We start from the raw sequence: 13,979 nt of genomic DNA, 5'->3' as shown, positions 1-13,979 counted from the left end.
CCCAGAGCTGCCTTTTTAATTGGGCAGGTGCTGGGTGGTGCTGAGTGATGCTGATTTGCTGGGGAGGTTGGAATTGTAGAAGCTGGACTCTGGCTCATTAACACCTGGTCTTAAGGGGCTCATCACAGATATTTTGCAGCCAGTGGGAGGATTTTGGTGGCTGTGAATGAGTGGTGTGTCTTTCCCATGGTATTCCTAGAGCAATTCCCTGGGGTGGTTTGATTTCTGAGAGCCTGGGGGCTGTAGATCTGCACCCTGCGCACCCTCAGAGGAGCCTGGCCCCAAACTTGGCCCCTCAATGGTGCGGGTTGGAGCTTTCCCTCCCCTCCCTACCATGGGTGGTGTAAATACCCTGGAGGTGGCTGCAGAGGAGGGGTTGGAAAGGTAAAGTCCTGTATGTTGTTCCGCATTATGGAGAAGAACAACCTGGCATGTCGCTGCCACTGTAGGTTTTGCTTGGAAACGGCTCTTTCATTTCTCTTTGCTCTTACCACACACACATATGCACAGCCATGCCTACGTCCTGTGTCAGGTTTTGTTGTTTTTTTTACAGTCTTTTTAAACCCATAATGACACATCTGAAAGTTCTTCCAAAACCAGCCCCTCTCCTTCCTTCTGTGACACGAAGGGATAAGGATCAGCTCAGAGCTCAGTCAGGCGGAGAGTAGCTTTGGTGGCTTTTGCAAAACAATATTTTGTCAGTTCTTCCTAAGACAAGTTGATGGCGGGCTGTCTCCCCACCCCACCCCCCCTCGCCTCCCCACACAGCTCCCAGGGGATGCACCCACCGGCTGTGAAGTGCCCTGGGGACCCTGTGGCCCTGCCTTTGCCAGCGGGAAGGGGAAGGGGCTGGCTGGGAGTGGGCTCACAGCCCTGCCCTGTGCTCAGCTGGCTCTGGCGTGGGGGATGCTGCGTATCCAGGCTCTCCGAGCCAGGGCTGTGAGCTGCCCCATTGCCTGTGGGGTGTCCCCATGGCAAGGCACTGCATCCAGCCCTGGGCAGCTCTTGCCTTCACCCCCTGCACAGCTCCAAGGAAGCGTGGGTGCAGGATTGCCTCTGTGGGCTCCTGGGCATGAGGGCCAGCGCGATATTGCTGCCGGCAGCTCAACACAGCCCCAGGTTTTCAAGAGGGACTTCATATCCATTGCAAAATTTTCCTCTCCAGGAGAGCAATAATGCACTGCGATATTGTTTTATTTTAGTCATTCAAGTGTATGCACAGTGCCTAGAGGAACAGGCAAGGAGACACAGCAACACGCTCCCCCAAGGCCACTCCACAAAGTGCAAACAGCTCTGCCTGTTCCATGCCCCCGTGCTGCAGGCTCTGCCCCAGGAGCTGCCCCAGTGCAGAGGTCTGATGTGCAACATCTGCATGGAGCTCTCCGGTGTTCAGGTGGACAACACCGTGCCATGAGTATCAGGGTAGTTGGAGCTGGGTGTCGCACCCACGCGTGTTTGGATGCTGAGCGGCTCCTGCACCCTGAAATTGCTGGCTGTGGCCAGGCAGGGCTGCTCTCCCCGATGCCTCCGGTGCCTGGTGGGGTTAAACACCCGCCAAAGCCTTCCCCAGGTGCCTATTTTCCCAAAACTTGTAGCCGCCTCATTATCTTCAAAATCGTAGAATTTAAAAGCCATTTGAGGGAAAGGACACGGGTGCACATGCCCCCACGCACTGGCTGCGTGGCCCCTCTCCATTAGCAAGGCGGCCACATCCTGCCCTGGCACATAGACGATGGTGCTGGGGTGGTCTGTTCTTCTGCACCCTGGCTGTGGGTTGGATCCAGAGAGGAGATCTGGGCTGTAGCTGTGCCTTAGCAAAGCTTTGCTCCTGGAGAGAGGACACAGCCGCTTTCCGCGCCCCCCCCCCCCTCCCCCCAACCATACAACCCACCCATCCCTGTGGGCATCCCGCCTGCCGAATGGTCCTGCTGCCGAGCTGGGAACCCTTAAATAGGTTGGACGGAGGTGGCAAATGTTTTCCATTTTTCTTTCTGTTCCTATCTGGGTGGTAGTTGTTGTTGTTGTTGTTGTTATTATTATTATTATTATTATTATTATTATTATTATTATTAATACTAATACTATTACTATTATTAAATTTATTTTATTTTAGATCCCCTTTGAATGACAACTCTATCAAAACAGCTCATTGGGACATGTCAGGTCCATTCTTGATAAGTCATCAGTCATCATGATTGGTGCTGACAGATGCCCTGCAACAGTGCTGCAGTCTTTTGTAATATCACATTATTTTATTTATTCAGCATGGCATGAAATCTCTCCTTTAGGAAAAAGGAAGGGGAGGGGCGGGGGGATTAACTCTCCTAGTGATGCTTCCATTTCTGGATACTCCACGTGGGAAGTAGCAGAAATCAGGCTTGAATGTGGCATTCGCGGTGTTTAATGTCACTGGAGTTGAAACAACTGCAAGACCCTGGATCGCAGTCCTCTTCCAGTAGCGCTGACCCCAAGAGAGCCAACACTGCACGTCACAGCACTGTGACACGTGTCCTGTGTGGGTGCAGCCCCTCGGGACGCACAGCACCCTTCTCCCCCCCCCCCCCCCCGCCCACAGGGAGGGCCAGGACACAGCGATCCAAGTGCTGCCGTTTGCTCCACCACGGTGATGACGGGAGCAGCCATATCCCCCCTGGCTTGTGGCTGTACCTGAGTGGGACACCCACGTGCGTCATCCCCCTGACTGGCAGCGAGCATCCCAGGCAGCTCTGTTGCCCTCCCTCTGCACTTGAAATATATGGCAGGAGCAGGGGCGGTGATTTAGGCTCCCCTTTCACCCCTTCACCTTCCCTTGTATTTATGTGATGCTCGGCTGCATGAAAAATATGGCTCCTTGGCGTCCTGCCTCCTCTTGCTCTGTGGGGAGCAGCCACAGCACCACGCCGATCCCTTCCCCAGCCCCGGGGCTGGTTCTGGGAGTTCCAGCCTGCCCGACCCCCTCCTCAGCACCTGGGCAGAGCTGCTGGGGGTGGGGGGGGGTGGGGGGGGATGGGGAAGGGCTGACCCCAGGGGTACTACCTTCTAAAGCAGCATTTCAGCCTCGTGGAGCTGCCGGAGGGCAGAGTCTGGCTGTGTTCCCTGGGATGCTCCCGGGGTGTCCCCCAGGAGCAAGATGGCAAAGCTGGGTGGCTGGGCTGGCTGCGGCCAGCAGAGCCCGTCCTGGGAGCTGCCTTCCTGCGTCCCCTAATCTGCATCGCAGAGCCTTTGTTTGCTCTCATTAATGTGTCTGCAAAGTGCTTGATGTGTGAAATATCCTTTTTATTAGCTGGAATTGGCAGGGCCGTCTGGGACTTGCGTCTGCTCCACTTTCAAGGCCAGGACTCTCCAGAAAAGCCTGTGTTGGTCTTGCTCAGTTTCTGGCTTGTGGTGGGCAAAGAGCTTGGGCTCAGCTCGCAAGCACACTCCTCCACCCAGAAACCACGACTGGGACACACCACGGTGTCACCCATGGGTGCACCCACCCCTCAGGTCCTGCTGAGCAAAGCAGGCAGAGTGGTCTGCTAGAGCAGGGCTGGGGCTGGTGCCTCCAGAGTTGGGGATCCCCTGGATTCTCCTGCTTTCATGGATGAATCTGGTTTTCCTACAGCCCCTTTGAACTGTCGGGACTTTCCCCAGAGTGCGGAGGACTCGCAGCCTGCCGCAGCGCTGCAGCCCACAGGGGATCTCTCCATCTCCCTCTTTCCCCCCCCCCATCTTCTTCCCACGTGTTTTCACCCTGTGTCCCTCCCGCAGCCCCAAAGCAGCAGCACAGAGCACCGCGGACAAGCAGCAGGGTTTAACCCCTCGGCAGAAGGTTGCCAAGCAAACATTAAACTTTGGGTTTGCAGCCAGCCTCATTGAGACCAAACCCTCCCTCCCAGGAGGATCCATGTGCTGGCCCGTGCCCCCACTCACCCACCCTGCTCCCCCTTCCTCCTCCTCCTCCTCCTCTCCCAGTGCTCCCGAGACCCCTGGGGTATCGTGTCACAGCAGCAGCATCTCTCATCGGAGCCTGCCACTGAGAACCAGCAAGAGGACGAGGGCCCTGCTAATGGCATGAGTGACGTTGGTGCACAGTGCCCTTGGTGCACGGTGGGGCTATGCCCACAGCACCCCACCCAGCCTGGTGACGAGTCCAGACTCTGCCCAGGGACCAGCGGGGCTTGGCACAAGGAAAAGGGGCAGCTGGAGGGGGAAAACAAGGGGATACAGGGCAACGCCAGCGGTGCAGGGCTGGCTGGGAGGATTCCTGGCACTGCTGTGGCTGCCTGCAGGGTCCGGGGTGGGGCCATGCCACTGTCCCATGGAGCAAGGCTTTGGGGTGGAAGGGATGCCGGAGGGATGCTGTGCCCTGCTCCACCCGCGAGCTCTCTGCCATAGCCCAGTACCCGTGCTGGAGCTGCGCTGGAAGGATTTGGCTTTGGAAGCGCCAGCAAGCACAGCCCATCTCACCGCGGGGGACTTCGTGCCAGGTTTTGTTCTCTGTTGCATTGACCGTTTCTGCCTGGTTTGAATCTGCCTGGCTATGGCACTGCTGCTTGTGCTTCCTGGCCCTGCTGCGTACGCCTATGCACCTCCTGGTCTGCTTTGCACCAGCCACCTCCATCCTGCCAGGAGATGCTCGTGGTTTTGTGTGCATGGCTCAGGAGTTTGGGGACCCACCAACCAGCCACACCGCAGCACCTGAGGACACGGTGGTGGCCTGTGCTTGCCCAGTGTCGGTGTCTTGGCGGAGGGATTGGCTCTCCCTGCTCCCCCAGCCTTGGCGGCAGGTCCATAGCGAGCTCATTAGGAAAAACCTGGAGGTGTTTTCCAGGCAGTTCAGGAGCTCGCCTGAATTATTTAACATGCCGCTCCACAGCACGGCGGGGAGGAACTGAGGGAGCTCATTACCAAGCCGGGGCTGTTTGTCTCTCAGCCACAACACGGCGGTGCCAGGGACAGGCTGTGCCTGTGGCACGGCTCCCCGCTGCCAGACAGTGCTCCCCGCTGCCTTGCACACCAGTTTGGGAATGGGAGCTGTGCTTTCTACCTCTGACACGGGCAGGTTGGAGCTGAGCCTTGCAGGAAGGTCCTGGGGCAAGGACATGGTGCCTGCGAGCGGGGGGTCACTGCGGAGCTGGCGGGTGGGCATCGAGCCCAGCAGAAGGGAAGGGTGAGGGATGCCAGGGGCATCCTGGCAGGCTAGGACCCCTCCATGGGTGCTGAGGTTGGGGCACGCAGCTCGTGCAGCTCCCCACATTCCGGGCACTGGGAGCTTTGTTGATCACAGCATTTTCTAAAGCCTCTGGATGATTAAGGAGGCAAATGCCATTTGAAACCCTGCGCTAGGCTCTCAGAGCCTCAGCGATGGCTTTTACAGGCTGAAGGGCTCTAAATTAGCTATTGCCACTCAGGAAGAAGATCTTGGAGATAGGTCTGGAAACAGTGACACAGTGCAGCAACAGTCGGAAAGGGCACATGGCAGGCAGGGGATTATTAGGGAATAAATAAAGCAGCAGACCAAAGCCACTGATATGCCTGCAATCTGAGCAGCGCCTGCAGGCTCTCCTGCCCGGGTGGGAAGGGTCTGGGCAGGGAAACAGCGATGGCCAGAGCTGTGAAACAGGCCCTGTATGAAAAGCAAAATGGGCTTAGGGCTCTGCAGATTGCAGAAGAGACAGTGGCAGGGCGATGAATAGGTGCCTCCAAAACCAAACCTCCTGCTTTCACCGAGCTCACCGGTGCTGGCCCTGCCTGACCCCTCTCCCCTGCTTCCCCATCCCCTTTCTGCCTGGGATATTCTTGACTTTGACACTGAAAGGTGTCAAAAAAAAGGCCGTAAGGGTGCTGGGGAGGGGGATCTGCAGGCGCAGAGCCTGGCCGTGTGCAGCTGGAGTGCTGCAGCCTGGAGACGGTGCCAGTCATTAGAGATGCTTCCAAAAATGCAGGGAGCTGCAGTCCAATGCAGCACGGGTTTTGTTACATGACACAAATTTTACAGAGTAAAGAACAATTCAGCTACGAGCCAGGACTGAGGCTCCATCTTCCCAGCCTCTTATTCCTTCAGGCAACCCAAGCAGAGATCAGCCAGCTTTTCCAGTTGGCTTTTGCAAGACGTTTACAAATGCCCCGGTTAACCCCATGGCCTGGAGACCGGCCCTGCAATTCTGAGAGTCCCGGGGATAAAATGAGATGGCCCCGGGGCTGCCCAGCCAAAAAGCAATGGATTTGAGGCTTCCGACAGACACGAGCATGCCGCATGCAGCGGGCAAAAGTGGCACCTTCAGAGCTTGTGCCACTGGCTCAGCACCTCCGAAGCCACCTCACAAAGCAGGCAGGGCAGGGCAAATGGATTTCACTCCTGGTCCTGCTAAAGAGCCTGACCGCCTCAGCGCCCATCCCTGCCGCTGTGCGTGGCCACCTGGCCCCAGTGCTGCTCCCCAATGAGGGCTCGTGGGCTCAACTTTTGCCATCAAAGAGGAGGAGGGAGAGGAGGGGCAGGGAAGGGCCGTGGGAATTAGCCCTAAGAGGAACAAACCTTCAGAAAGCCTGAACCTCGCTGGTGGTGCTGAGCTGGGTTTTAGAGAAGCTGCTCTGCAGGGACCCCCAGCCCAGGCACCCCAGCTCCTCCACGAGCATCTCCCCAGCTGCCGAGGCCCCCCACCTCTCAGTGTCCCAACAGGATGGGACCGTGCTTGTCCCTAGGTGATGAATGTGGGATCAAAAGCAGCTCTGGGATGTGTTCAGCGCTGCCTGGGCAGTGTGTGGCTGAGCAGGGCCAAATCCTGCACGCTCCAGGCTGGAGGCTGTGCCTGAAGCTGGCAGCAGCATCTCCAGGAAGCCACAGGAACCTGTGGGAGCATTTTGGAGGCAGGCAGAGCCACTGCAACCCTTCCAGAGCCTGAAAGCAAAAGAAGAAGAACAACAAGCTTATTTCCCAGCCCTGCTCATTAAAAAACATCCAAAGTGAGGGAGAGAAGCATCCAGATAAGAAGCGGGCACCGCTCCTGCGCACTGGCTTCTAGCAGATCGGTGCGATAGCGAGGTGCAGGCAGCCGAGCGGTTTGCTTTGCATGCTCCCGGCAGCTTTTTATCTCCTGCCTTCCTCCTAGACAAGCACAAAACACCCTCCCCACCACGAGAGATGCAGGAGAAGGCCCGCACCCACCATCCCTGGGTCTCTCTGCACAAAATAAGGCTTCACGGAGGAAAGAAACCACCAGAAAAAGCGGCAGAGCAGCAGCCCAGTGCTGCAGGGTTTGGAGGGGTCTGTTCCCTCTCTCGTGTCAATATTTTTTGGGGGATAAAGACCTAAAATAACAGCTGAGGGCTGGAGCGCAGCTTTGCTGCTGTGGCCCTGTGTGTGGGTGCAGGCAGAAGAGCGGTGGGCTGCAGGGACGGTGGGGTGCCCCCCGCCACCCCACTCCCCTTGGATTTGTTTGCTTTAACCAGGGGTGAAGCTGCAGAAAAGCCGGGGTGGGACCATCCTCCCATCCCTCAAACCAGACAGGGAAGATGCGGAGCTGCATAATACGCCCAAATTTAATAAAATGCCTCAAACAGACAAAGTTTTTCCTTTTGCCAGCTGCTTAATTAAATTGCCTAATGCTGTTTGCGATCGCAGCACAAACTCCTGTGTTTAAAGACCACGGTGTTGCCATGGTGCTCACCCGGCGGATGGTGCGGGGCTGTGATGGAGCATACAGATGAGGGAGGCTGCTGGGGATGCAGGGGGAGCGGTTGCCACGTTACAGGGGGAGATTCGGTGCCTTTATTTATTTATTTGTTTGTTTTCTGACGCGGTGGTAAACTCCCTGCCGAGGTTTGCGCTGGGATCTTTGCTCCGAACGGAGCAGTTGCTTTGCCACCCTAGGGCTTTGAAAATGCTTGCTAGGAGAGGTGAGCATCCCCCAGCAGCATCGCTGAAACAACCCAACCCCCTTTCACCAGCAAGAGGGAGGGGATGTATTTGGCTTCCACACACACCGAGCACTTGCTCTGCCGTTGCCTTGCGTGCCGGGTTTGTAAGGACGCAGTGCTTGGGAAAAGCAAGCCTGAACTGCTTTGCCACAGTCCCAGCACAGGTCTGAGATGGGGACTGAGCCCAGAAATCCTGACCCACACCGCTGGGGGGTTACCCTGCACAAATCTTTGCACGAAGGAGTTTCCCATCAGCAACAGGAGCAAATTAAAGCCCAGGACATGGGAGAGCTGAGCTCAGCCGAGGTTCCCCTGAGGTCTCCAGCCTGGTGCTCTGTTCCCAGTGTGTGAAGTTTTCCTTCTCACATTGTCCCTCTCACCAGTATCAGCTGGTGCAACCTCTGAGACACGTTGGAGGTGCTGGAAGGGAAGTCAGACCTAGCCAGGGGGTTTTGGGCTTTGTGGGTGAGGCGAGGAGACCTGCCAGCCAAGGTCTTTGACAAAGCTTTGGGCAGATGCCGGGCAGTGGTGCTTGAATGGGTTTCTTCACTCAAGCGTCAGGTACTTCACACAGCGATTTCTGCCATTTTCTGTCCCGGTATCAGCTGCAGCAAACTCAAGATGCCTGCAGAGGCACCTGTCCGGCTGCCGGGCTGGTTCTCACCTACCGCTTCCTCCCCTTGCTGGTGTAAATGGAGAAAAGCCCTCGGAACCCATAAGCAACAGGGAAGAGACTGTGGGGATGGGGGGTCCTGGGGCTCCCCCTGCCCCCAGGCACGTGGGGATGCTCAGCCCACATCCCGGAGCCGCCCCATCGCTGCTTCATCCCCTGTAGTGCCCAAGGGAACCAGCTGGTCCCTACACCACAAAAACCTTTCAAGAGCCTATATAACACTTGAATATATATTTCCTTTTCCCGACATCCAGAGTTACGTCTTCGCATCATCCCTGCCACCATTAGCCCCCAGATAATGACTTGACCTCCGCAGCTTAACTGAGATTTAATACGTCAGTTATTGTATGTTAAATAGTGGATCATTAAAAACTTTTATTCAAGATTAACAGCTATCTAATAGATACCATTAGTATCACAGTTGTATAAGTGGCTAATCCAGAATGCGTGCGATTTAATGATCCCTTGGGATGTCTTTGCCATACTGTAACTGTACTTTTAGATCTAGCTCAGGCTGGCCTGATCCTGCGCTGCGTGGTGGGGGCAGGCAGCGATGGGGACCCCGGGCAGCGTACAAGGTCCATGGGAAGAGCAAGCGGCTGGCCCAGGCTGGATGCATCCACAAAGTGCCTGCGGTGTCATCGTCTGTGCTCACTTCCCAGAAGGCACGAGATACCCAGGGGGAGGAAAGGGTTTGTTTTGCATTTGCACTAAGGCTTTTACTGCTATAAAAATATCATAAATAAGCCACGCTCCCAGCCGGCATCGTGACGGCGGCAGGAGTAGGGCTGGTCTGCTGGGACCCCAGAGTCCACGCGGACCCTCTCCTCTCTCCCCCCAGCCTGGATTTAGGTGTGTGGAACCGCACGCAGCTGCCTCCAGCTGCCTTTAATTCCTATTATATATATCTCCTTTATTTCATATTACATATGACACACTGTGGGTGCTCAGCACTGCCGAAAACAGGAGGTCCTGAGGAGTTGTTATCTGGGGGGGGGAGGGGGGGCGGGGGTTGGAGGGCTGCTCTGGAGCGAGGGGTGGTGACAGCCCTGAAGGCAGCAAGACCCCAGAGCCAGCCTTGTAAAACTGGCTGTTACAGCAAAGCCCTGCAGGATTGAAGATAGCATCTCCTTCCAGATAAAAAAAGTGATATAGGAGTGTTTCTGATAACAGCAGAGTACCCTATTTCTAAGTTTTACGAGTAATTGATACAGAACCCTATTTAATTCTTGTTGGTTTTATCACAAATAAAAGTGAAGCTTTTACACAAAGGTTTAAGCAGGGGAGATGTGACCTCAGTCTGAGGGGACAAACTTTGTTGGGTGTCACCATGGAAAGTCCTGAGCCCAGAGGAGCCAGGGATGAGAGCTGGGCGAGGTGACCTGCCAAAAAATTCCTTTTCTGGGGGTACGGCAGGGCCGTGCAGCTCGGTGTGCTGGTGCGTCAGCGTGCAGAGAGGCAGGACCAGCAGCACGTGCGTGTCTCCGGCTGCAAACCCAGCAAGGCTGGAGGGCGCGATGCCGGGGTCGTTCCCAGCCTCCCACCCTGGGCAGGATGAAGGTTGGGCGTCTTCTCCCGAGGGCTGGCTGCAGATCTGAATCACGCCGTCAAAAAGAGCAAAAGGCAGCGGGGGCAGGCGGGGGGAGGATTTTCCCACAGCATCCGACTGCCGCTTCTCATCTGCCTCCGCCGGGAGCTGGCAGGGCCGGTGGCAGGGACGTGAAGGCTTAGCAGCTGCTGAAGTGCAGCATCGCTGGAAAGCCTCGAGACTGATGGCCATGTTGCAGGCTGCTGAGCACACTGCTTGCTTAGAGCCATCACCCAAAAAAGACAGGGGCTGGCAGGAGCTCACAGGAAGATGCAGGGAGCCTGCTACCCCTTGGGGACATCGCTGAGGGACAGCTGCTGCCTGTGGAGAGGAGCTGAGCGTGGCCCCGCTCCTGGCTCTCCCCACCCAAGGGACCCCAGGAGCCTGCGGGGTGCTCCCTGTCCCCCTCGGGGTGTGGGGGCTGTCCATCACCTCCCCACCCAGCAGCTCGCCGGGGGAAGCATCGGGCTCCTCTGGATGTGGTGAGGGAGAGGAGAGGGAAGGGCAGGAGAGCCCAGGGCTCAGCTGCAGCCATTTATCTCCCGAAGCCAGGCTATTAGACAGATGACAGAGGGAGAGAGGCAGCCGGTGCAAGCACTGAGACCAAGGCTCCTTCCACTGGGTGATTTATCTCCTGGCTTCATCCAGCAAACTTGCTGATGAAAAGACTCTTCCCTTCTCTGTGCCTCATCAATTCTCATTCTCATTGCTTTTCTATTTTTTTTTTCTCTTTCCTTGGGCTTCTGCTGCCTGTTCCTGCAGCTGCACTCCCCTCTCCCAGCACTGCGCACCCCATCTCTCTTGCGCTCCCTGTCTTTCCTCCCCCTCCAGCCTCACATCTGATGGTCTTTGTTCCTTTCCTTCTGCTTTTCACCTCTGATCCTCCTTCTTTATCTCCTTGTAGTGCTTTCATTCCCTCTTATTCCTTTTCCTTCCATATTTCTCCATTGTATCCCCCTCTCCATTCCTGAGCACACCTGGCTGGGATGGAAAGATACTCCTTGAGCCCCCCCATCAGCAAGTGACACTGTCAACAGTGTTGTGGGCTTGTGACAAATTCAGGTCCGTATGACATGGGGCAGTGCCACAGACACTCTGCCTGGCCCTGGCACTTTCCTTTCCTCGGGGACCATTTCTGGATAAAATCCTTACCAAAGGCAGACTGGGGTTCCAGCTTCTTCGCAATCACGCTTTGCAGAGAGCTGTGTGGCAGGGGAGATGGACATTTGTACCTGGGAGAAATCCAGGCTTGAAGGCAGAAGTCACAGAAATGCCTTACGGAGACAAGGGAACTGGGTAAATGCTGGGAGAGTATGGAAGAGACCAGTAGCATCCCCGGTGTGGGGACCGTGCTTGGGGCCTGCAGGGGCAGAAAAGGAAACTGGGGGTATTTTCCATTTCCCAGCGTGCCAGGGCACTGCAGCAAATGTTTCAGCCCCGTGGCTCTACATTTTCAGAAAAAAAACAAACCCCGAGCAGAAACGTCACCCAGCTCCCTGCTGTCACTCTCGCTGCACCGCAGCCCACGCCGAAGAAGAGCCTAAAATAGCAGCCAGGGGCTGCTGGAGCTGGTGGGGAGGTGGGACCTGTGCCCTCGCTGGAGCCCAGCCTGGCCATGGAGGGGGTCCTGGTCCCCACCTGGCCCTGGCAGATTCCAGCAAGCCACATCCCTGCTCCTCCTTGCTGTGCCCCTTTCCCATCCTGGCTTCAGCGAGGCTCCCGTTATCCCGGGCAGCATCCTCCCACCGCCCGCAAGGCAGCAGATCAGTCTGTCTGGGAGAGCAGATGAAATCTGGGCTCCCTGGGAGACACCACTTAGCTTCACAACCTCGGCTGCGTCTCGAGCCTCATCTCTCTATTTGTTAGCCTCAAATCCTGGGTCCCTCTGCTTTCCTGCCATGCTCTGTGCCCTGAGTCTGTCTGGGGGGAAAACAAGGGCTTTTGGGGCACAGTTGGTGCTTTGCTGCTGCTGGGGAGTTGTGGATGGATGGGGCGGGTGGGAGTTCGGGAATACGGGGAGATTCGGTGTGCACGTGAATCGCTGCAAAGCTGCACATGGGGGATCAACCCCACCGTTCCCCTGGGTGAGCCCCTCGAGGTCCAGGTGTTCTGGGACCCCCATCCCTAACTCTCAGCAGCCTGGGCTCCTGCACCCACCCCCCAGGCTGGCCGGGATGCAGCTCTGCGGGGGGAGGCTTTTGAAACGGATAGAATTAAAACCATAGTCATGGGTGCTGCAGGACTGCCTGGTCCATCCCACCATCCATCTCTGGTGCAGCGCAATAAAAGGCTAAATGAGTTTGCATGCTACCTGCAGGCTGCTTCAGTGCCTAATTAAGAAATAATGAGCCTGACTTCACTCTGGTAATGGATAAAAAGAAACCAGCACCTCTCCTTCCCCATCTCCCCACTCCCCCTTGGATGACCTGCAGGAATTCAGAGTGCAGGACCCCCAGGGTGTCACTGCTGTCACCAGGGAGCAGGGCTGTCACCGCAGAGGGGGGGTCCCTCACAAGGACTGTCCTCCCCGGGGTTCACACCCCACAGCCAGGACCACACGCGACCGATGCACTCCCCGTTGGGTTTGCTCCGTGCCATTTGAAACCATGAGGGATGAAGTTTAGTACCCAGAGTTTGCAAAAAATGACATTTTTCTACAAGCTTTGATCCTATTACTTATACAAACACTTGGACTGTTACGGCATCGTGCTACCTGCAAGACTTTCCACAGCCACCAGTGCTGCGACCCCATCCCACGCTGGGCAAAAGTAATAAAACATGGTTACAGCCACAAACCCTGTGAGACACCACCCAAGAGCAGAGCCGGGAACTTTCCCTGTAAAATGAAGTTTGGAACAAGGTGCTTCATCTGGGCTCTTCTTCACAGCCTTAAGGAAATAAATAAAATAAAAAAATCAAAACCCACCTTCCTCCATATTATTTTTTTAAGGAGAAAAGGTTCTATAATATTTTAATGGCTGGAGAGATTTATAGTCACAGAAATGCCTGTGCACTTAAAAAGAAAGATGTGGGTCCATCAGAAGGATGCAGAAATCAATACAGCCTGCCCCTTCTTTAATGCTGTTTCTCCGGGAGATGGTTTAAAAGCCAGTGCCCTCACAGCAGGCAAGAAGGGAAGCATGCGGGATCAATTCTGGCGCAAGGCTTGGATGAGTCGGTGCTGAATAAACTTTGCTTGGAAGCCCTTTACAGGGAGGACAAGAGGGTGATAAAGTAAAAGCTGCTTGGAGAAAAGCTTTCTTTTCCCACTCTGGCTGTTTTTAAATGGTTTTCCTGCTGTGTGAGAGGCTTTTAAAATGGGGAGAAGCTTTGGGGCTCGGTTTGGTTTGTGTCAGTGTGGGTCAGGAGAGCTGTAGCAAATTAAAAAAAATCAAGGGTGGGGCGGTAGCCAGCTCTGGTTCCTCCAAACCCCGTGGCCAGATCGAGAGAGGGGCAGGGAGGTGCTGGGGGGCTCACTCAGCCCCTCGCTGAACACCCCGCTGAGGACCCCCAACCCCCCTTCCCTGGAAAAGCTGCAAGGCAAAGGGGCAAAGCCAGGGTCAGATGCGGCATGGAGGGGCTTAAGGGGCTTCTGCACCCCCCCAGGAGCTTCTAATGAGCCCAGTCAGGGTTTCCTGCCCCCAGGAAATTGCCCCCACCTTGGGCCAGTGCTTTAAAAGCAGCTGGGGGGGGGAGGGGGCTTTATGCTGGAGGAGAAGTTTGGGGGGGGGGGGGGGTGTCTGCTTGCTTGTGTACTGCTCTTGCCCTAAAAGCTTGGCTTTCTGCCCAGCATCAGCCCTCTGGGCCACCAGCCCCTCC

At 56.0% G+C, this 13,979-nt stretch overlaps 1 protein-coding gene across 1 annotated transcript in view; it reads left to right on the top strand.

Moving 5' to 3' along the window:
- The window catches only part of LRRN2 (leucine rich repeat neuronal 2), a 46,963-nt gene that overhangs the window by 15,051 nt on the left and 17,933 nt on the right, over positions 1-13,979 (top strand). The window lies entirely within an intron of this gene.

The sequence above is a fragment of the Falco rusticolus genome, chromosome 17, assembly GCF_015220075.1.
Source record: "Falco rusticolus isolate bFalRus1 chromosome 17, bFalRus1.pri, whole genome shotgun sequence".
Classification (NCBI taxonomy): Eukaryota; Metazoa; Chordata; class Aves; order Falconiformes; family Falconidae; genus Falco; species Falco rusticolus.
Note: the sequence above shows the minus strand (reverse complement) of the source record. Positions and strands in the feature narration are given on the sequence as shown.